At 40.7% G+C, this 20,485-nt stretch overlaps 1 long non-coding RNA gene across 1 annotated transcript in view; it reads right to left on the reverse strand.

Moving 5' to 3' along the window:
* Positions 1–15,587, reverse strand: part of LOC311631697 — a 32,175-nt gene extending 16,588 nt beyond the window's left edge. The window contains exons 1-2 of the long non-coding RNA XR_014796625.1: positions 15,516–15,587; positions 13,323–13,370 (exon numbers count right to left, since the gene is read on the reverse strand). This is a non-coding gene — a long non-coding RNA (uncharacterized lncRNA). The remainder of the gene's footprint in view (positions 1–13,322; positions 13,371–15,515) is intronic.
* Positions 15,588–20,485: the final 4,898 nt, after the last annotated feature.

Raw genomic sequence — 20,485 nt, forward strand, 5'->3', positions numbered from 1 at the left:
TGAGGCCCTGCCCTGTTCCCTCTGCCAACACCACGCGGTGGGCTGTGTCTGTAGGTTCTGCATGTGTGTTCTCTGGCTAACCTCCTTTTTTCACTCATCTTTTCCCAGCCTCCCCCTCTCTGACAGCTGTCTGTTTGTTCCATCTACCCATGCTGTGGTTCATCAGTTTATTTTGTTCATTAGATTTCACATATGTGTAAGATATGTGATATTTGTCTTTCCCTGACTGGATTATGTAACTTAACATAATACTCTCCAGGTCCATCCAGGCTGTTGCAAAGGGTAAGAAATCCTTCTTTTTCACTGTTGCATAGAATTCCATGGTGTAACTGTAGCACTGCTTTTTTATCCACTCGTCTGCTGATGGGCACTTGAGCTATTATATTTCCAGATCTGGGCTATTGTAAATGACTCTGCTATGAACACAGTGGTGCATATATTCTTTCTATTGGTATTTTGGGTTTCTTAAAATATATTATCAGAAGCGGGATCACTGGGTCAAAGTTCCATTTATAAATTTTTGAGAAAATTCCATTCTGCTTTCTGCAATGGCTGCATTCCTACCAGGAGTGGGAAAAGGTTCCCCTTTCTCTACAGCTTCGCCAGCACTTGTTGTTTGTTGATTTATTGATAGTAGCCATTCTGACAGGTGTGAGGTGGTACCTCATTGTCCTTTTAATTTGCATCTCTGATAATTAGAGATTTAAGCATTTTTTTCTATATGTTTATTGACCATCTGTATATCTTCTTTGGAGAAGTGTTATTCAGGCCCCTTGCACATTTTTTAATCGGATTGTTTGTCTTTCTGGTGTTAAGTTGTATAATTTCTTTATGTATTTTGGAAATTATCAGATGTATCATTGACAAATATGTTCTCCCATACAGTGGGCTCCCTTTTTATTTTGTTGATGGTTTCTTTTCCTGTGCAGAAGCTTTTTAATTTGATATATCGATAGTTCCATTTGTTACTTTTTTCCTTTGTTTCCTTTGCCCTAAGCAATGTATTGGTGAAAATGCTGCTACCTGATATGTCTGAGATTTTACTGTCTCTGCTTTCTTGCAGGATTTTTATGATTTCACAACTTACATTTAAGTATTTTATCCATCTTGAGTTTATTCTTGTGTATGGTGTAAGTTGCTGATATAGTTTTATTTTTTTGCATGTACCTGTCCAATTTTCCCAAAACCATTTATTGAACACACTGTCTTTACTCCATTATATGCTTTTGCCTCCTTTGTCAAATATTAATTGATCAGAAAGATGTGGGTTTATTTATGGGCTCTCTGTTCTGTTCTTATACCAGCCCTAGCCTGTTTTATTATGATGGTCTTTCAGTATAGTTTGATATCACAGAGATGTAAGAAAGTTGGTACAATATTTGAAAGAAATAAATATTATATGTAAATAAAATGAAAGATAAAAATCACATGATCATATCAATAGGTGAAGAAAAGACATTTGACAAAGTCAAATCTAACACCCATTTATGATTAGAATAATAAAAAAAACTCTCAGCAAAGTGGGAATAGAGGGATGATACCTCAACATAATAAAAGTATGACAAACCTACAGCCACCATCATACTCAATGGGCAAAAACTACAAGCATTTCCTTTAAGATAAGGAAAAAGACAGGATCTCTGCTTTCACCACTCCTGTTTGACATAGTGTTGGAAGCACTAGCCACAGTGATTAGACAAGAAGAAGAAATTACAGGCATCCAAATTGGAAAGGAACAAGTAAAACTGTCATTACTTGCAGATGACATGATATTGTCTGTAGGAAACTTTAAAGTCTCTACCAAAAAACTACTAGATTTAATAAATAAACTATCAAGATACAAAATGAATATCCAGAAATCAGTGGCATTTTTATATACCAAATAGAGGCCTGATGGACAAAATTTGTGCAGGGGGCTGGCCTCCACCTGCTGCTGCTGCGGCTGCCTCTGTCTTGGCCCCCGCAGCCCGGGCTTCATCTAGAAGGTTGTCTGGAAGGATGTCCAGTCTAATTAGCATATTACTTTTATTATTATAGGTAATAACTATCAGTAAGATAAACTAAGAAAACAATCCCATTTACTACTGTAACAACAACAAAATGTGGTAACTGGAAAAAAATTTAACCAAGAAGGCAAAAGACCTGTACTTGGAAAACTATAGAACATTGAAGAAAGAAATTAAGGAGATACAAATGGAAGTGTATACCATATTCATGGATTAGAAGAAGAATTAATATAATTAAAATCTCCATACTACTCAAAGCAATCCATAGATTCAACACAATTCCTATTAAAATACAAAGGGCATATTTCAGAGATGTGGAACAAGTATTTAAAAAATTTTGTGGAACCATAAATGACCCTGAATAGCCACAGCAACCTGGATAAAGAAGATCAAAGTTGGAGGTATCACAATACTAATATCAAACTATACTGTAAGGGAAATTAGACTTTTAATGGGAGATTTTGAAAATCCTGACAGTAACATGATTTTAATAAAAGGTCCTTCCCAATAAAATTTGTACACAATAAATAATACTTAGTAAACATAACACTCTTTTGAATAAATAGTTAAAATATTTTGGCATCATAAAGATTACCATTGTTTATCTTGTAAAATTAGTTTTGGAGCAGCATCATAATGTGAAGTTTTACAAGATTCATGCCTCAGTGATGGGTGCTTATCCTATATAATAAAAGCTTAATATGCTAAGTGTCTGGTTGTCCGGTTGTCTATTCAACCAATCAAAGCATAAAATGTTAATGATACTAAGGCTGCTCAATTGCTATGATGTGCACTGACCACCAGGGGGCAGTTGACCATTCAACCTTTCTCTATGATGTGCACTGACCATCAGGGGGCAGATGATCCAACTGGTAGGTTAGCTTGTTGCTGGGATCTAGCCAATTGGGACTGAGCGAGACAGGCCAGGCATGCCCTAGATTACACATGTGTCAAACACAAGGCCCGCAGGCCAAATCCAGCCCGCCAGGCCTTGCAATGTGGCCGCACCGCGCTGTCATCACTGCACTCCGCTGTCAGTTTATGACATTGTCAGTTTATGACTGTTCAGTAAACCATTCGGCCCGCGATTTAGGCTGGATTTTAGATTTTGGCCCCTTCTCTGATTGAGTTCGACACCCCTACCCTAGAACCTTCCTGTGGTCCCTCCCCAGCTGCCAACCTTGTCCCTCCCAACCCTAATCATGCACCAGTAGGGTACTCAGCCTGCCCTGCACCCTCTCACAATCTGGGACCCCTCCGGAGTGGTTGGAGAGGTGGTTTCGGCCTGATCCCACAGGCCAGGCTGAGGGACTTCACTGGTGCATGAATTCATGCACCGGTCCTCTAGTAACTAAATAAAAGACATAGGGTGGGATGACTACACTGTCAAACTACCAGTCTACGGAATTTGATGTAAACAAAGGGGGATTGAAACTTCGTGTCTGAGTCAGAAATTGGGGGCTTACAGAACTGTAAACACCACCAGGAAGCTGGTTCCAATGGTTCAGCTTCACAGTTTAAGACAAAGTGGAAATGAGCACTTCCTTACAGTCGTTCTCCTTTCACCAGCCCCTGCTGCATTTTCTCACATTACTTTGATTTCACTTGTAAATTTGAGCTTCATTTGTGCTTGGAAATAAGTATTTTAGGAACTCCCCAAAGAAATAACTCAAATTAAATACATACCTTAAAGTACAAATAAATTTTGTAAATAATAGTGCATAAAATTTTATTTCCTGTTTTCCAATAATATGAGATTACAAGAATAATAATGTTCTTTTTAAAAAAAGCAAAGCTGTTTTAAAAACAACAGCAACAAAACTGTAACTGCAGTCCTCCTGGGGAAAGGCTGACAGTTCTGCCCTTAGCTGGCAAGTAGAGGGGAAAACCTGTCTCAATAAACACTTTGAAAAGTGCTTCTTTTTGTGTCATCAGTTTTGCCCATACTGGTTAAACATAAGGAGTCAAAAGTTGTGCACGATGTAAGGGTGGTAGCAATTCCATAACTGACTAAACACTCCCAGTACAAGGACTCATCTTCTATCAGAAACAACAGAACAGGGTAAGGAAATGTTCTTCAGGGAAAACATGATTGTTCGCATGTATCTAAGCTACAGCTGGGTGAACTGCTGGTAACCAAATGCTGAGCTGGAGATGACAGCAGGAAGCAGCTGTGGCCTAGTGTCTTCTCATTTTGTGAACCAGTGACTACGGGTCAATGGAGAGCATCGCTCCATATTTAGCATTCTGCATTGCTCCAAGGTGTTTGAAAATCGTTAGATATTTCACAGCTTGTGACAGCTAACAAAACCTTAGTTTTCTAATGCGAAACACTATGATAAAAGTTTTCCTCACTCTAAGAAGATTGTAAATATCATATTATCTTTTCAACCAACTAATATCATGGAAACTTGGCAGGGTGCAAAAAATAAGGCAATGTAGTTCTATATTTTCTAGTACTCTCTGACTTATTCAAAGAGAGAGTGGATACAGAAAATTTTTTTTCAGGTAAAGAGAAATTTGGTGTGTAATGTTGTAATACATAAAACTCTGAAGATTATAGTTGTCTAAAAATTTACCCCCAAACTCTTCCCTAGGTTAAGCATGTCAAACTCAAAAGCCAAATAAACAAGGTGTAAGCGTATGTGGGCCACAAAAAAACAGAAACTTCAATGTTCATAGAAACGTAGGTTTATTTGATAGAGACATGCTGAATACAAAGGGCTGAAATAAATGAGTCATTGTTAAAGTAAATAATAGAACATTTTAATAAAAATTAATATTTTTCTTGAACATTAACTTACTAGACACTGAATAACTGCACAAATTAATAAGTGTAATGCAAATATACCTATTTTTCTTGTTCTCTGAAAGCGAAATATTTCCTTTGATCACACCAAACAAGCCAGTCCAAGACTAATGACAATCGGCTGCTAAAATATTCGCTGCTGGTATTAGTGAGAGAAGTGGTGTGCCTGTGTGAAAGGCGCTTAAGAGAAATGAATGCAACACCATTATAGTAACCAGTCATTAGCGAAGGTTGTACTTCGTTAATAATTATGTGTAACAGGATACTGTAAAAATTAAGTCAAACATTTTAATTAAAACATTTCCTACATACTGTTATATTGGCTGGACCACAAAAACATTTGTTGTGGGCCGCATGGGGCCCTCAGGCCATGTGTGTGACAGTTTGACATGCTCGCACTAGGTGGATGTCTTGCTCTCACTTCACCTTATTATTTATTTATTTTTTTATTTATCTATTTGCTCAGTGTGCAGATTCAGACGTCAGAGGTTCTGAGTTTGAATTTGAACTCCACTCCGCACTAGCTTTATAACCTCAGGCAAGAGATTTGCTCTCTGAAGGTCAGGGCTGCACCTGCAGAAATGGAAATTGCAACCTACATAACAATTCGTGAAAATGATCAACAAGATAATATTAAGTTATCTTGTTGTTACTGTTATATAATCACTACTACTGTGGCTGCTGCTACTCTTACTACAATTATTAACCCTGAAATTCCGTTTAAAATACTTTTCTTAAGACAATAGGGAAAGTATTTTAACACAAAGAACAGCTCAGGATATTTGAATGGCTTTCATTTGTGCCCAGCTTTGTAACTTACTACTTAAGTGATTTTAAAAACATCACGATTCCTAAATGACATTTGGCTTTCTAACTGTAAACCTGGAGTAAAGATTATGTATGTATGTAAATCATAAAACATCCTACAACTGCTAATTGTGAGGAAAGTAAGAAACTGCAACTTTTAAAAAATATGTTTTATTTATATTTTACAGAGAGGAAGGGAGAGGAATAGAGAGCTAGAAACATCAATGAGAGAGAAACATCAACCAGCTGCCTCCTACACACCCCCTACCGGGGATGTACTTACAACCAATGTACATGCCCTTAACCGGAATCGAACCTGGAAACTTTGAGCCAAACCAGTTTCTGCAGAAACTGCAACTTTTTAAAGAAAAGATACTACCATGTAAGGTCAATGACTATTGTTGAGGTGAAGCAATTTCTATGACTTATGTGGGTTTATCTGGTGGTAAATCTCAACACACACACCCAATGTACTTATCACCGTAAGTAGTTGGAATCAGTCGAATACAGTTCCTTCTGGCTCACTTGCTGAAACATGCCAATCACATGTTCTCCAGTTTTCTCACCTAACATTTCTTTTGTCCTTTGGTGTCTTGTGGTCATTTCTGCAGGGAACATAGCCTGACCACCATAGGACTGATCAAAGTGTTACTGCATCTCCTGTCTTACAACAGATTATTGTAACACTCCCATTAACAAAACATCTGCCAATGTTCTCTTCTATGTGCGTGACAGTGAGCGAATTCCCTTCCCCTTGGGACACCTGGCACTTGTAATTGAATTCAAGAAAAATTGACAAATGATGGTGACTTTTAGGAATTACAAAACTCATCTAATAGGACAATACCCAAATTCTAGAAAGCCTGGAAACATTTTGCATAATCTTAATTGTAAATCCATTTTCAATTTTGAGCTGATATGCTGGTTCATAAAATATTACTTTGCATAAATATTGCCTTTATACCTTTTTCAGAGTTATGTATGGTGGTGCATAAACCTCAGCATGATATATACCACCGAGGGTCATTTACATGCAGTTTTAAATAATCTCTGCATGATTTTTGTCATATATTGGCACAGTTCATGTTTTTTTAGACACATTTTTATTTTTAAAAATTTATGTCTTATTTTGCTAAATGAGCCCATAAGTAAAACCTAGGTAAAATATTTGCTTGGACAGTCACAAAGGCAGTGTATTGTGTGTGTGCGTGCACATGTGTGCAGTGTGTATCTCTAATAAAAAAGTAAGCTTTGAAAATAGGACATAATGAAAAATGGAATGATGATTAATTCCTTACATCTTTATTTTTTTTAATTAATTGCCATAAGTTAAGTCATTGTTCGGTGTTTTGCACATACATTTCATACATTTTAAAGATTTCAAATGCCTGCACTAGTATTGGTCCTGGTCCATTTCACAGCTATGGGTTTCAATAAAGAAACATAGAATAACAATTACAATTCAGAAAATCTAAATGTGAAACTATGCATACTAACATAATTTTCACCATGGTAAACAAAGAACAGTGAAGTATTTTCCATTAGCCAGAAGACAGGACGATGCCCGCCGTCTTCCTGTGGCAGTGGGCTCACTGTGCTCTCAGTACTTTGGCTGAGCAGCTGGTTGGACAAGGGCCCCTTTCTTTCTCCCAATCTCAGCGTTTCCATCTCACAGCCTAAGTTTCAAAACAACACGGACCCGTGTCTTAATGCAATGGTTTTCCATTAAGAGTTTTATTAGAATGTTCATATGTTCTAAGATCCAAAAGGAATGGTGTTCAGCATGTTTCCTAACGTGGTCTCCATTTAGTCTCCATACCTGAGGCCCTTTCTCTGTTGATGACACTACATGTCCTCTGGATGTTCTCTCTGGCCTAACGGGAACCCCACAGTCCCAGGTTTTCAGCTCCTGTGGTTTGCTTTCATCGATTATTTCTGTTTTTATTTTTCTTTAACAAGTTTCTTATTAAATTATAAATAAAAACATATGTTGATGGTGGTATTCTAAACATATTGCTTTGAATAATAGGAGTGTTTATTTCTTTTAAACTCTACGTGATTTACTGTGTACTAGTTAAATGTTCTCCAACAACATAACCACATGTAAATCACCCAGCGGAACCCACACCCTAACTGCAACCAGGTCTACACCCATGTGACTCCTGGGGCGTCCCCCACGATATGTGTGGGTGCGTGCTCACGTTTCCCTGGCAGTTGTTCCTCTGGAAACCACTGCCTTCCTGGTCCCCCCACGGTTCCTGGCACTCCCCTGGTTTACACCTGATTGAACACTGTCCCAGGAATTGCTCCTGGCGCCAGCAGTGAAGGAGGTGCTGATCCGCGAGGAGACTTTCTGTGGGGAAGCACTGCAACCAGGGCGCATCAGGGGCACCCTGCAGGACCCTGAGCTCCTCGGGGGGGGGGGGGGGGGACCAGGGCGGGGGACCTGTCCCTCCAGGAGTACGGTGCCAGCTTCTCCCTCTACAGCTGCTCCTGGGCTTTGGTCTTGTGGGGGAAAGGCATGCACAGTAGGTTTGATGATTTTATGTTTGTATAAATCATTACTAGCCCGTTCAGCCAAATGAAATGATTTAATTTCACAAAGGCGCATATAGATAAGTCACAGACGCTTTACAGGCCTCACCTTTCTGGGATTAAGGAACCAACAGCTATCCCTGAGCTGATGCGTTTGCTGCAATAGGATAGATGATTGCGCTAGTAGATGGACAGATGAAAGTACAAAGGAAGCACAAGTTCAAAGGGAAGCAGCTGGCCTGGAAGTGCCGGAGCCAGAGAAGCACAGGGAGAAATGAGGTGAGTGGCAAACAGGACACACACTCACTTCCTACAAAAAGCAAAGAAAAATGTAACCACACCTTATGGAATGTTGAGAAGGAAGAGTTGTGGAATATTAATGTGGAGTAGGGGAAGGAAAAATAGATGCAGATGGAATGTTGAAAAGGCCTATAATGGACTGTCTACGAAGGGAACTCTGGGTAAAAGAGACAGATGCCTGGGGCCGGCAGCAGAGTTAAGATAAGGCCGTCCAGATGCTCAGTGCCAAGGCTGCAGGAGTGAATGCTTCCCCGGAGGGCTCCCCTCCGTGGGCCTCCCCTCCGTGACCCTCCCCTCCACGAGAGCTCCCTTTGTTTCCCCTTTAGTGCTGTATCCCCTTCGGAGTGTTACCAAGTCACTCTGTAACCCTCTCTCCCTCCTAGGAAGCTCAGACACTCGGGTAGCCAAACTCTCCAGCATGGCTCAACGCCTCTGAAGCACCGGAGCGCCACAGGCATCTGGAAACGTGTTTTTTCTGAATAAAAGAATGAATGAATGAAACAACCATGCTTAGTAATCTTGCGAGAAATTAGAAAATCCAGGGTCAGGTATAGCTAGAAAGAAGGGGCTCTTTTTAAAAAGTAATTTCATTGATTTCTTAGAGAAAGAGGACGGGAGAGGGAGAAAGAAACAGCGACCTCGGAGCAGAATACCGTTCCTCTGGTTCCTGCCCTCCTCCTCCCAGGGCTGGAGCCTGCGGCCCTGGCATGTGCCCTGCCTGGCAATGGAACCAGCACGTGCCCTGACCCGGAACGCACAGGATATGCCCAGCACCTGAGCCACCCCGGCCAGGAGAAGGGCCTCTTACGTGGGCCTTGTGGGCATGCAGGAGAGGAGAGAGAAGACACCGGGGGAAACAGCTCTCAAGGTTGACAAAAGTAAAATTAGAAAGGAGGGGAGTGTGGAGTGAAGGAGATCAGCATAGAAATACCATGTGGTCTCACTGATAAACTCATGAACAAAATAGAACCAGAGGCATGGATACATAGAACAGACTGACAGCGGTCAGAGGGCATGGGAGTGGGGAGGCTGGATGGAAGAAGGTGAGAGGATTAGCCAAGGACATACGTGCAGAGCCCCCACACAGACAAGAGTGTGGGATGGCCAAGGGAAGCGGGGCAGAGGCTGAGTGGAGGCAGGCAAAAGGAAGGAGAGTGGAGACTTCTGTAATATGTTAACATTAAACATAGAGCTTAAAGATATTAAAATTGTTGTGAACCATAAATTCTTATACTTTGGGCCTTTCTCCAAAATGGGGTAATTTTTTTTTTCATTCAAACTTCTAATATAGTGATAAGAATAGCTCTTTTTTATTCAGTGCATATTATGTGCCAGCTACTGTCTCATTCTTGCATGCATTTTGTTAATCCTCATGATTACCATAGGTGGGAATTACTGTATCATTAGTTATATAATCTGGCTTTCCTAGCTCATCTCTCTCAGTCCTTAAGCACCTACAACCCATATCCTCTGGATTCATTGTTATGAAGGTCGCTGGTGTCCTGCATGTCACTGACTGTTCATACCGTCCCTTTACCAGTGCACAGGCCACAGAGCAAGTGTGTGGGGATCACCTTGAGAATGGCATGGCTAACCAACTGACACTCTGGACACGTCTCTGGTTCCTTTCTCTACAGAGTGACCCAAAGAGAGTGACTTCTGATGGCACAGCCGTGTGTCCAGGGGCACCTAAGAGTAGACTGAGCTGCTGAGTGGGGAAGCAGAGGCATGAGACGGGCATGTCTGAGGACTTCTTTCTGCCCACTGGGTAAGCCGCTCCGTCTGTGCAGAGCCCTGGCTGAGAAGGACGTCAGCTTCACTCCCAGCTCCAGCTTCACTCCCTGAGGGCTTGGAGAGCACGTTTCTTCATCTCAGTGCAGTTCTAGGATTGTACCACGGGGATAGCAGCACCCACTTTGTGGGTTTGATGTAGAGATTGCATTAGAACACTGATTTTCAACCGTTAGCATGTCACACATAAACTAATTACTAAAATCCGGTGGCACAAGAAAAAAATGTATTTTCTGACAATCTGACAAAAAAAAAAAAGATATAATTTTGATTCATTCACCCTGGGAGGCTATTGTTCTGTTGGCTGTTGCCATTTTTTTAATTTGACAATCTAAGGAAAAAGAAGTCAGTGCCCCTGACTAAATCGTCAGCTAGTATGTTTCAAAAATTCTTGTGGCACAACAGATGAAAATCACTGCATTAAATATTTGTGTGGTGCCTGGCACACAGTGGATACTCACTAAATGGGACTGATGTTTTTACTACACAATAGCAAGAATATATTCAATAGTTTTTGCTATCTAATTGGGCAAAATATTAGAGCAAATAATATATGAAGCAGCATTTGACAGAATGTACACTAGTTTCACTAAGCTTATCACTTTTCTTATAGCATTTGTCCGATTGCTCATTAATTTGAGAGAATAAATTGTTTGACTTTTCTTTCTTTATCCTTCTTCCCTCATTCACTTAATCTGTTACCATGCTAATTTATTTCTAAATCTCAAGATGCTTCCAATCACTTATATCTAACCTCTTCAAGAAGATTTTAGGTGACTGTAACCAAAAAATAAAACAAAACCAACAATGCAGTTTGGCTACGTGTTGCAAAGAAAAACAAACCTGTGAGACAGGTGCTGGTGCAGAAAGGAGAGGTTTCATCCATGCCCTGCCTGGCCTGGGAGAATGGTGGACTCCCCGCTCAAAGACCATCTCCTTCTCCTGCTCAAACCTGGGTTCTTATAGAGATAGGGAGGGGAGGGATTTTTTTAATCCAGTTATCTTGCTAGCTTTTGGGATGCTGGGATCCTATTGATGCATCTTTCTAGCTTAAGGCATGCTCAATATAAGAAACCACCTCTCTCTTATCTCGGCCAGTGGGGTTGACTCCCCAGTGCTCTGATTATCTATAGCAACATCATCTCCATGAAGTTAGAAAGACAGCCTATAGTCACAGTCCCATCTCATCTCACATTTAAATGAGCATCCCACACCCTTCACTCCTAACTTCCCTCATCTTTGTCAAAGGAAACACCATGTTCCATGTGTCTTAGCCTGGAAGCCATTTCCTATGATCACATGTCTTTGAACATATTGTTTTCTTCTGACTCTTCAACAGTCCAACATAGCCTCTCCGAGGACCCTTCTCGGCCTCTGAGGCCCATATGATTCTCTTCTGAACTCTGAATAAGATTAGTTAGAGTTGAGAAGTTTGGGTATTTCAGTGTATATGAGTCCTTTCGGGAACAAATAAGGTCTCTTTAACATCTACATTTTTGCATGTATGAAAGGCTGATGTGAAATAGAAAGTGTTTGTGAAACCTATGTAGTTTGAGAGAACAATGACTGTAATATTAGGAATTTGACAGTGGAAGGATAAACAGAGTGCTTGCTAACAAATTTTCCTACTTAATTTTTTGTCTGGGTTTCAGTCTGAATAATACTTTGAAAATATCATTCTGTCCTCTTTCCTTATATTTTCATCTATTCTGTAGTTCTCCCTTTTGTTTTTCAGACAATCGTATTTTATGTTATTGAAGGATGACACACAGTGAGTCTGAATGAACAAAGGGGATGGATGCGTTTTGGAGTTTAAAAGGGCTTACTTCTCAGGTCAATGAGAAGGACCCATGTTCTAACTGAAATATTGATACATCTCATCACACTCCTGAGAACAGACAGGGTTTCCAGAGCGGCAGGGCCTGGGGAAGACAGATTATGAGGGAACAGAGAAAGGGCCAGAGACACAGGAGAGGAGCCGCTCACTCAGGAGTGGAGTGAATATCCAACTGCATAGGCTTCATTTGAGCAAGAAGCACCTATTGGCATTGGCCTGGCAACCAGACCAGGAAGCTGCCATTTCAGTGAACATCACTGATGCTGGTCCAGAGCAGCCATGCTGCTCACCTTACCCTTCAGCTATTACACTTCAAAAGGAGGAAATCATTGTTTTTACAAAGAGAATGTTGACCACAAATACAAAACACTGAAAGAGATTTTTAAAGTATATACAGGACCTGAATAAAATATATAAATCAAATATGAAATGCCATAGAATTATTAAATTACTTATATATACATATATACAAGTATTGTATATGTATTGCTCTTGAATGACAGAGACCCTACAAAACTTTTTAAATTATAAAAATGCTAATTTCTTCATGATTATTCTAATAAAAATATAATCCAATGTATAATGAAAATTAGAGAAATTGACAAAATAATTCTAAAATTCAACAACTCTTCACACCCTCAGCTCCCTTTCCTTCTCCCTCCTCAGGGAGGTACAATGGACTTCTCAGTGTCCCATGAGTGCATGCGCGCTCCCCTCTCTTCCTGGCTAGTGGTGCCCCTCACTCATTCCTCAGACCTCTTTCAAGTGTAAGGAGCAGCGCCCAGCACTAAGATGAATGGCTCCACGGAGGAGGCACCCGGGGTTCACAACTGGTTCTGTCATTCACATGCTGTGAAGTTGGCCAATTAAGTAAGCTTCTTCACACTGCTTAACCCACGCTTTAAGAAGGGGACAATAGCTGCACCATCTCCACCAGGACAGTGGGTGACTGACAGCTTCGGGAGGGGGTCGGAATGTCTGTGTGACACATCCAGTCATGAGACCTGTTTCTCTCAAGCTCACCTTGGAAAGGCAGGCTGCCAGTGCGACTTCTCTGAGCCCTGATACAGACGGTCCTGGGCCAGTGAGCAAGCCATGGCTTTGGGACAAAAGATGAGCTGAGACTATCTGATTTCACTTCTGGTGAAACTCATTGGTGGTGGTAGAAAGAGTACAAGTAGAATGTGGAGACAGTCAAGCTGCATGAAGAGAGCGTAGCCAGATCAAAGTCGCCTACCTTTATGCCTAATAACACTGATGGGTGAGATCATTCATTCCCATCCTCCTGTAGAAAACAAATGAAAACACAGAAATAAAGCTTAAAACATCTTGGACACATGGGCTTGCTGACTAGGTAGTAAGGGATATGACAGCAATATCTGAGTGGAAGTGAAAATCCAGATAGACAGTGGATCCTCAAAGTAATCACAATTCTAGAACAACTTGGATAATTTTGGTGGTTGCACTGGGGTCCAGAGAAGTCAAAGCTTTGGGCCCACCAGGAAGGGAGTCTACAAAGAGAGTCTCCCTCGGTACCCGGGGACCTAGCAGGGCGTTAGCCGTTAGGTAAGGACAAATTAAAGGCAGACTGGCCACATCCTCCCAAACCTCAAAGCCTTGCAAGTTGTCTGGCTGCAGAGCAGAGCAGAGAGATGAAAACGTTTCTGGGAATTTATAACCACAAAGTGGCCTTAGGGAAACTCAAAGCAAAGTAACCACACCTGGGTAGTCCAAAAATGTCCTGTATATAACTCTTCAGGCTTGGACTGTTTTAAATATGATGATGTTTATAATAATGATGATGAATAGACAGAATATAAAAAGTTATCATTATAACCATTTTAAAAAGATTCAATCCAGTGGCATTAAGAGTATTCACAATGTTGTGCAGCCATTATCACTATCGAGGTCCAAACATCTTCATCACCTCCAATGGAAACCAGACCCGTTATACAGCCACTTCCCATTCTTCCCTCCCCAAGTCGCTGGGAATTTCTAATCTGCTTTCTATCTCTACCAATTTGCCCATTCTGGTCTCCTTCGAATGAATAGAGTCATATATATGTGGCCTTTTGGGTCTGATTTCTTTCATGCAGGATAATGTTTTCAAGGTCCAACTGTGTTGTAGCACATCACTAGTCCACATTTCATTTATCTTTTCATTTCTTGTTGTATATTTGTTTCCCCCCTCCAGCATTCCTTGAACTATTTTTAAATGGTTCTGCACAGGCAATGACCCTGGGCACATGGCAGAAACAAAACAGATCTTATAAGAGAGACATGTTGATCCCAAGAATTCATATAATTTAGGGAGTGACACACACAGACACAGGCAAGCAAAGAGGAAACGAAGCGCCACAGCGGACAGAGCAGAAGCCACTGGCAGCAGCAGCCTGCAGGCCCAGACCCTGGATTACCAAGGACAGCATCTAAAACACCTCATCGAACACTTAAAGAATTTTAAACTTTATGTACAATGAGATAAATGAACAACACGTCATCAATAAATAGTAGTGTAGTGGAAAACAGATAAGGAAAATTTGAGACATTTGAATGAAAATGCCTAAAGTTTGGCATATCAAAAACAATACCTGAATAATCACCTATGCTTAGAGAATATATTATTTTTAATTCCTCGACTCTACATGTGATTTTTTTCAAAATACATTTTTTTTACTATAATTGTTTGATAGTGAGTTCTTCACTAATTATTACATTGTTCATATGAGCTACTCTATGATATACAGCTTCTCAAAGATATTTCTAGAATGTGCTGTGGTAAAAGACAAAGTTTGTATGTTTTATTCTATAAGCTTGAAGATATATAGAAGGGCTTGGCAATGAAGTCCAATCCCCTCCCTAGGGTGTGGAAGAAGGTGTGAGATAACAAAATCTGGGACATTGGGTAGCTGTGGAATCTTACTTTCATCTGCGAATATAAACATGAACACAAATAAGTGAATAAAATTTGACAGACAGGCAAACAATAACAACGCAGGAAGTTGTTTTTAGATTATGACACAGATGTTCAGGTATTTCATTTGAATAACATTTAAGAATTCTTCCAAAATGCCATTCCTAACCTCTGTGCGTTAAGTGCGTACAGAAGAGCAGATCACAGGCATGGACAGGAGCTGGGCCCGAGGACCGCCTGGGCTGCGGACAGCCGCCGCGCAGAGGCCGCACAGCACAGCCGCTCCGCCTCACTCGCTCCCAGTCACATACTGGGGGGCGGGAAAGGAGGTTTCCAGGGGAAAATAACTTTTCCTTACAAATTAGTACAGCACGATACGGGCTTAGGAGGCAAAACTGGTTGTATTTAAGTCCTAACTTCTTAAGGAAAGAAATGCCAAGTAATTTTTTTATTTTATCTGGCTAAAAACTGTATAAAATGTTATGCTTAAAATTGAAGAAATTCAAGAACATTTACCTGCAGGTGGTGCTCACTTCGCAGGGCCTCAAGTTCCTGGGCCCACGGCCTGCAGCCCTTCCGGCAGCTCAGTGCTGCACCCTCCGCCGGGGACAGGCACCCTGTGATATTTAAAACACCGGACTTATCCCCAAACGGCCTTTGTTTCTATAAATATGAAGAGAGGAGCGGAGCTTAACTTACACTCAGCCACACTATTAATAGAGATGCTGTTTTTATGTGAGATGTTATTCTGGGGCCTATTTAATGAGCCTGGAAAGACAGGGATGACCACGTGTCACCCGCAGGGAAACTTAAAATGCTCCTTCCTGCGAGTGAGCCCTATTTTACCCTCTGAACTCAGATAAGCACATTCTATTCTGAAATGCTCTCTCTTAAAAAGGACTCCAGAAGCACAAAGAGATGGATTAATTGCATTAAACACTGACATATTAAGTATTAAGTTAAAGAAGCCAAACTTATGCAAATAGAAAATTTATCATTTAATACCCAATTGAATCGAAATGAATTCTTTTTTACTGTCATCAAGTTTCAAAACATTTTAGGCATGGGATAAGAGGCAATTTATCTGGCATTGTTGAAATCTGAGAAAATAATTTTTCTTTTATATGCCGGGAAGAATCAACTTCTATTTATAGACTACTAATAAAAAACTTTCAGAATAGAGACTTTTTTAGAGAGGTCAACGTCAGGAAAATACAGACCATTCATTCCCAAATCAGCACTTTCTTTCCCAGGCCACCGTCTTACGTGCGGGCTGGGCGAGCCGCCCCGCAGCTGGCCTTCCTCTGGGCACGTCACACAGCCACCAACTCCGGAGTCCTGCGGTTTCACACAATAACATAAAAATGAGTAAGTTTTTTCCTTCCCGTCTTTATAAATCCAAAGGAAGGAACATGACTATCTATTATGAGCTGTACATTTATTAAAGTTTGCCACGCACAGCTCACTTGTTTGGAAACTGTAGCTGCAACTGCTCCCCGGAGGATACAGAGCGCAGGGCCCGAGGGCGCCAGGCCCGCTCAGCTGGCCCTGCTCTGCAGGTCCCAGCCTTTGGTCTGAGCTTGGCCCAGGCCTGACCCTCTCCATGCTCAGGTTTTCACAAGGAAAATCTATGTATACAAAAGCCAAGCGTCAGAACCATGGAATGACCAGATGTACTGAAACAACCAGAATGACAAGTTGCTATGACGTGCACTGTGGCAGCCAACTGGCCTGATGGGCCCCAATCCGCTCCCCCCAACCTCTCCTGACCCCTCACTCTGACTGGCGGGCTCCTAATCGGCCACTCCCACTCTGATTGGGGGCAGGGCCAGGTAGCCAACCTCCCCCAGCCTCTTCCCCTGCCAGCCCAGCCCCATCAGCCTCCATTGAGGCAGGCTGGCCAGACAAATTCATGCACCGGGCCTCTAGAGGGATATAACAGTCAATATCCCCCCTATGGCGTTCAGAGGATTCATGAGTTAAGCATGAAAAGCATTCAGATGAATAAATGCCCAGTAGATATTGCAAAAGTAAAAATAAAACATTACCACAGAAAGCTGGGTAATAAAATTATTATTAGTGGATACATTTCCAATTTGGTGTAAATTTTCAGAATTTTTTGATGTTTTTCCTATTCTATTTCTAACCCTCCTCCTGTTTGGATCGCAGCAGGGCAGGCCCATAGCTGTCCTTCTGTCCAAAGCTCCCACATCCTTGCCTCTGGGTCATGATGACCACAGGAGAAGGAAGGCGGGCACAGGCAGTGTCAGCGGGGAGGTGAGTTATTTGAAAGGTTTGTTGGTCATTTTAGTTCACAGACTAGTCCTTACCCACTGACCCAACTCCTCTGTCCCCCCAACCCCAGCAGCAATCAGTTCCTTAGAAAATAGCAACATCAACAGCTTAGCAGCGGCCAAGGAAAATGACAGATTTTAAAGGCGAGTCCAAAATTTGAACTCTTATCAAATTTGAACAAGATTTGTAGAATTATTTAAACACATTTGTCCATAACCATCTCACATTTGCATATGCAAATCTGAAAACCTGCTTATGAACATATAGGTGGAGATTTCTTTTTATTTGCAATAGTAGCAGTAGCAATAATGGCTATGATCTGTGCTACGGCAGCATTTTGATACACTGTGCAGACTGTCATCTAGTTCACACAGCTCTGTTAGAGCGTGTGACACAAGGCTTCTCCCTTCCTCCTCCGGGGCCAGAGCCCACACCTGTGATTAGGTTCCTCTGACTTCCGAGCCCTGCTCTTCAGACCTGCTCTCAGCGGCTGGTTCTGTTAGGCCGTTGCTCAGTCTCACCCTCCGGGCTGTGGAATGAGGGCACCTTTCCGACTTCCCTCAGAGGGAGAGGACCCCGCTTCCTTCAGGAGAGACCCCGCTGCAGGGTCCCCAGGGCCCCCTCGGCCCTACCTGACATCCCAGAAAGAGAGCGGGGCTTATTGTCTCTCTGATTTTATTCCTCAGATGTCAACCAGGTCTGTGGACATAAAAAAGAATGGGCTTTTGAAATAATTTCCAAGGACTTGTGATTTTTTTTTACTTGCTAAAACTTACACGTGCTGAGATTTGAATTATATGTCAAATTCTCAAATCAGATGTAAAAGCTATTGAAAGACTTAACAGCTTTCAAGATCAAGTTGAGAGGCTAGATATAGTTGAAGGGGAAATGATATATATTCCATTTTAATGTTAGAATTCAAGTTATTTCAACTTAGCTGAGGTGGTAGCCATAAGGTTTGTGTGTGGAAAACAGATGAAAATACTAAGTCCATTTTAATAGTGAGAACATACAGACTAGATGGAAAATTTAATGGAAGCATCTTTCTCCTGGTTTTCTTTCTTGTTATTATATTTCAAGCAACAGTTCTGTCCTGCCAAGTCATCATCCTACACTGAATTTAGAACTCTTATGGGCACATATTTCAACAGAAAGATTCCCTTCCTGTAAGGCTAATAATTTCAGGCAGCTTTTTTGAATGTCAGTGGAAATTTAGGGTGCCCCAATAATATATTGATTTCCAAAAGTAGAAATGTGGTTTTAATATAACTGCTTGCCAATATTACTGTCATCCTCTCTTGGGCTATATTTATTTTTAAAAAATGAAAATGGTAGTTTCATTTTAGCAAGAGCAAGTATGGAGATCTTTAATTTAAAAGACATTGGTAAATCTTGTGTAATTGCTTCAGCATTGAATTAACACTGCATTTTCTGTGAACTCATGTATTCAGATGGTGATAGAGGGGGGACTCAGGGAAGAACCCGGAGATTAACCACGTCGTTTCCACTGATGTAGGAAGGCATGGGGGTTGTGGTTGGTGTGCAGAGGGATATTGTGTGGACAGCATGGCTCAAAAGAAGCATGCCTAGTAGAAGGTAAGTGAGAGGGCATTCATGGATGAGGTAGAAGTTAGGAACAAAATGCAGAGAAAATTATTGTGGAGTGATATTTCTGTGAGCGTTTGCTCAGCCCAGACACTCAATACCAGTGGTAAAACTGGCAAAGGAGGAAGACAGCTTTGTCTTTTGACTTGTCTAGGTGGCTTTATTCTGCTACAGAGTAAGACTTATGAAATTGGTAGGTTTTTAAAATAATTCATTATTAAAAATAACTTGTTATTAATCTTTTTTTAATAGCAAAGCAAAGCCTTTTTTATAGTAGGAAATGTAGAAATACATGTGAGGATAAACAAAAAACTATTATAAACTTACCTTCATAGATAAACAGTATTGAGAATGTTGTATTCTTTCTAAACTATATCCTTACATGTGTGTATGTGTACATGTTTGTAGAAAGCAATAATGAAAGCAGAAATTGTTCAGTTTTGTAATCTACTTTCTGTACAGAGGTTGAAAATATTCTTCCGGGAGTTATTTTTTCTTTAAAATTTAATCTCTCTATGTAGACTAAATAGAAAAATGTGAATTCTGGACTTAATACTGGAACACCTTTGTTCCGGCCCACAAAGTGGCTAGGGATGTGGAAAAGACATAAACTCTGAGGGGAAGAATCCTTGCCGTATTGGATTTCTTATTATAAAAAAAATGCTGGGCAGAAGCAAAAACATATTATTCACACACTAGATTTTGAAAAAATCCAGGGATCATAATGTGCTACTAAATCTAGAAAGAAATGAGTCATGTTTGTTTGTTTTGTATATCCTATTCACACAGTTATCTAACAAGCATTATTTTCTTCAATATATGAGAGATATTAAAAATACAAGCCAGACTTTCTGGGTTTGAACCCCGAGTCCTAGCCTCAGCACCCCCTCCTGTGAAAATGGGTAGGATTAGTAAGGTTTTGTGAAACCAGATACAGTTCACTGATGCCAAATGCCCTTATTGTGGCCGTGGTTAGACTCCAGTGGCTGACCACTCCCCTTTGATTCCATGGAATTCTCCAATACAATTTCCTTCCTTAACAATAGAAACTACAGTTTCTTACTCTTCTATGTGAGGCTCCTATCAGTGCTGTCTGACTTACAATGAGGAGCAAAAATGTACCAACAAGCAACAACGACAAAAAATCAAATCTGCAAAGAAAAACCCTCTCTGTATCTCTGTCATCCAGCCTTAGGTCATTCTATGAGCTATCTGATAAAAATCCTTTGGTTAAATTTTTAAAACTTAAGTTAGTCCTATAATAGCTGTAGCTATTATAGAATACCAGTTATTAAATGGACTCAGAAGCCCTCAAGGCTAGGATAGATTTCAGTGTTCAAAGGGGAAAAATGTTTAGAAGAAAGTTATTTTTCTACATGATCAGTTATACAGAATATCTTCAAATCATGACAATGTTCCTTTCACTATATGACCTTGTGAAGGAGGAAGAAGAGTTTCCCCTACCCTCAAATAGTGACAGTTTTACTTCTTTCTTTCTAATTTGGATGTCTTTTATTCATTTTCTTGTCTGATTGCTGTGGCTAGGACTTCCAATACTATGTCAAATAAAAGTGGTGAAAGTGGAC

This window comes from Pipistrellus hanaki (genome assembly GCF_964339955.1).
Source record: "Pipistrellus hanaki genome assembly, chromosome: 13".
Taxonomy (NCBI): Eukaryota; Metazoa; Chordata; class Mammalia; order Chiroptera; family Vespertilionidae; genus Pipistrellus; species Pipistrellus hanaki.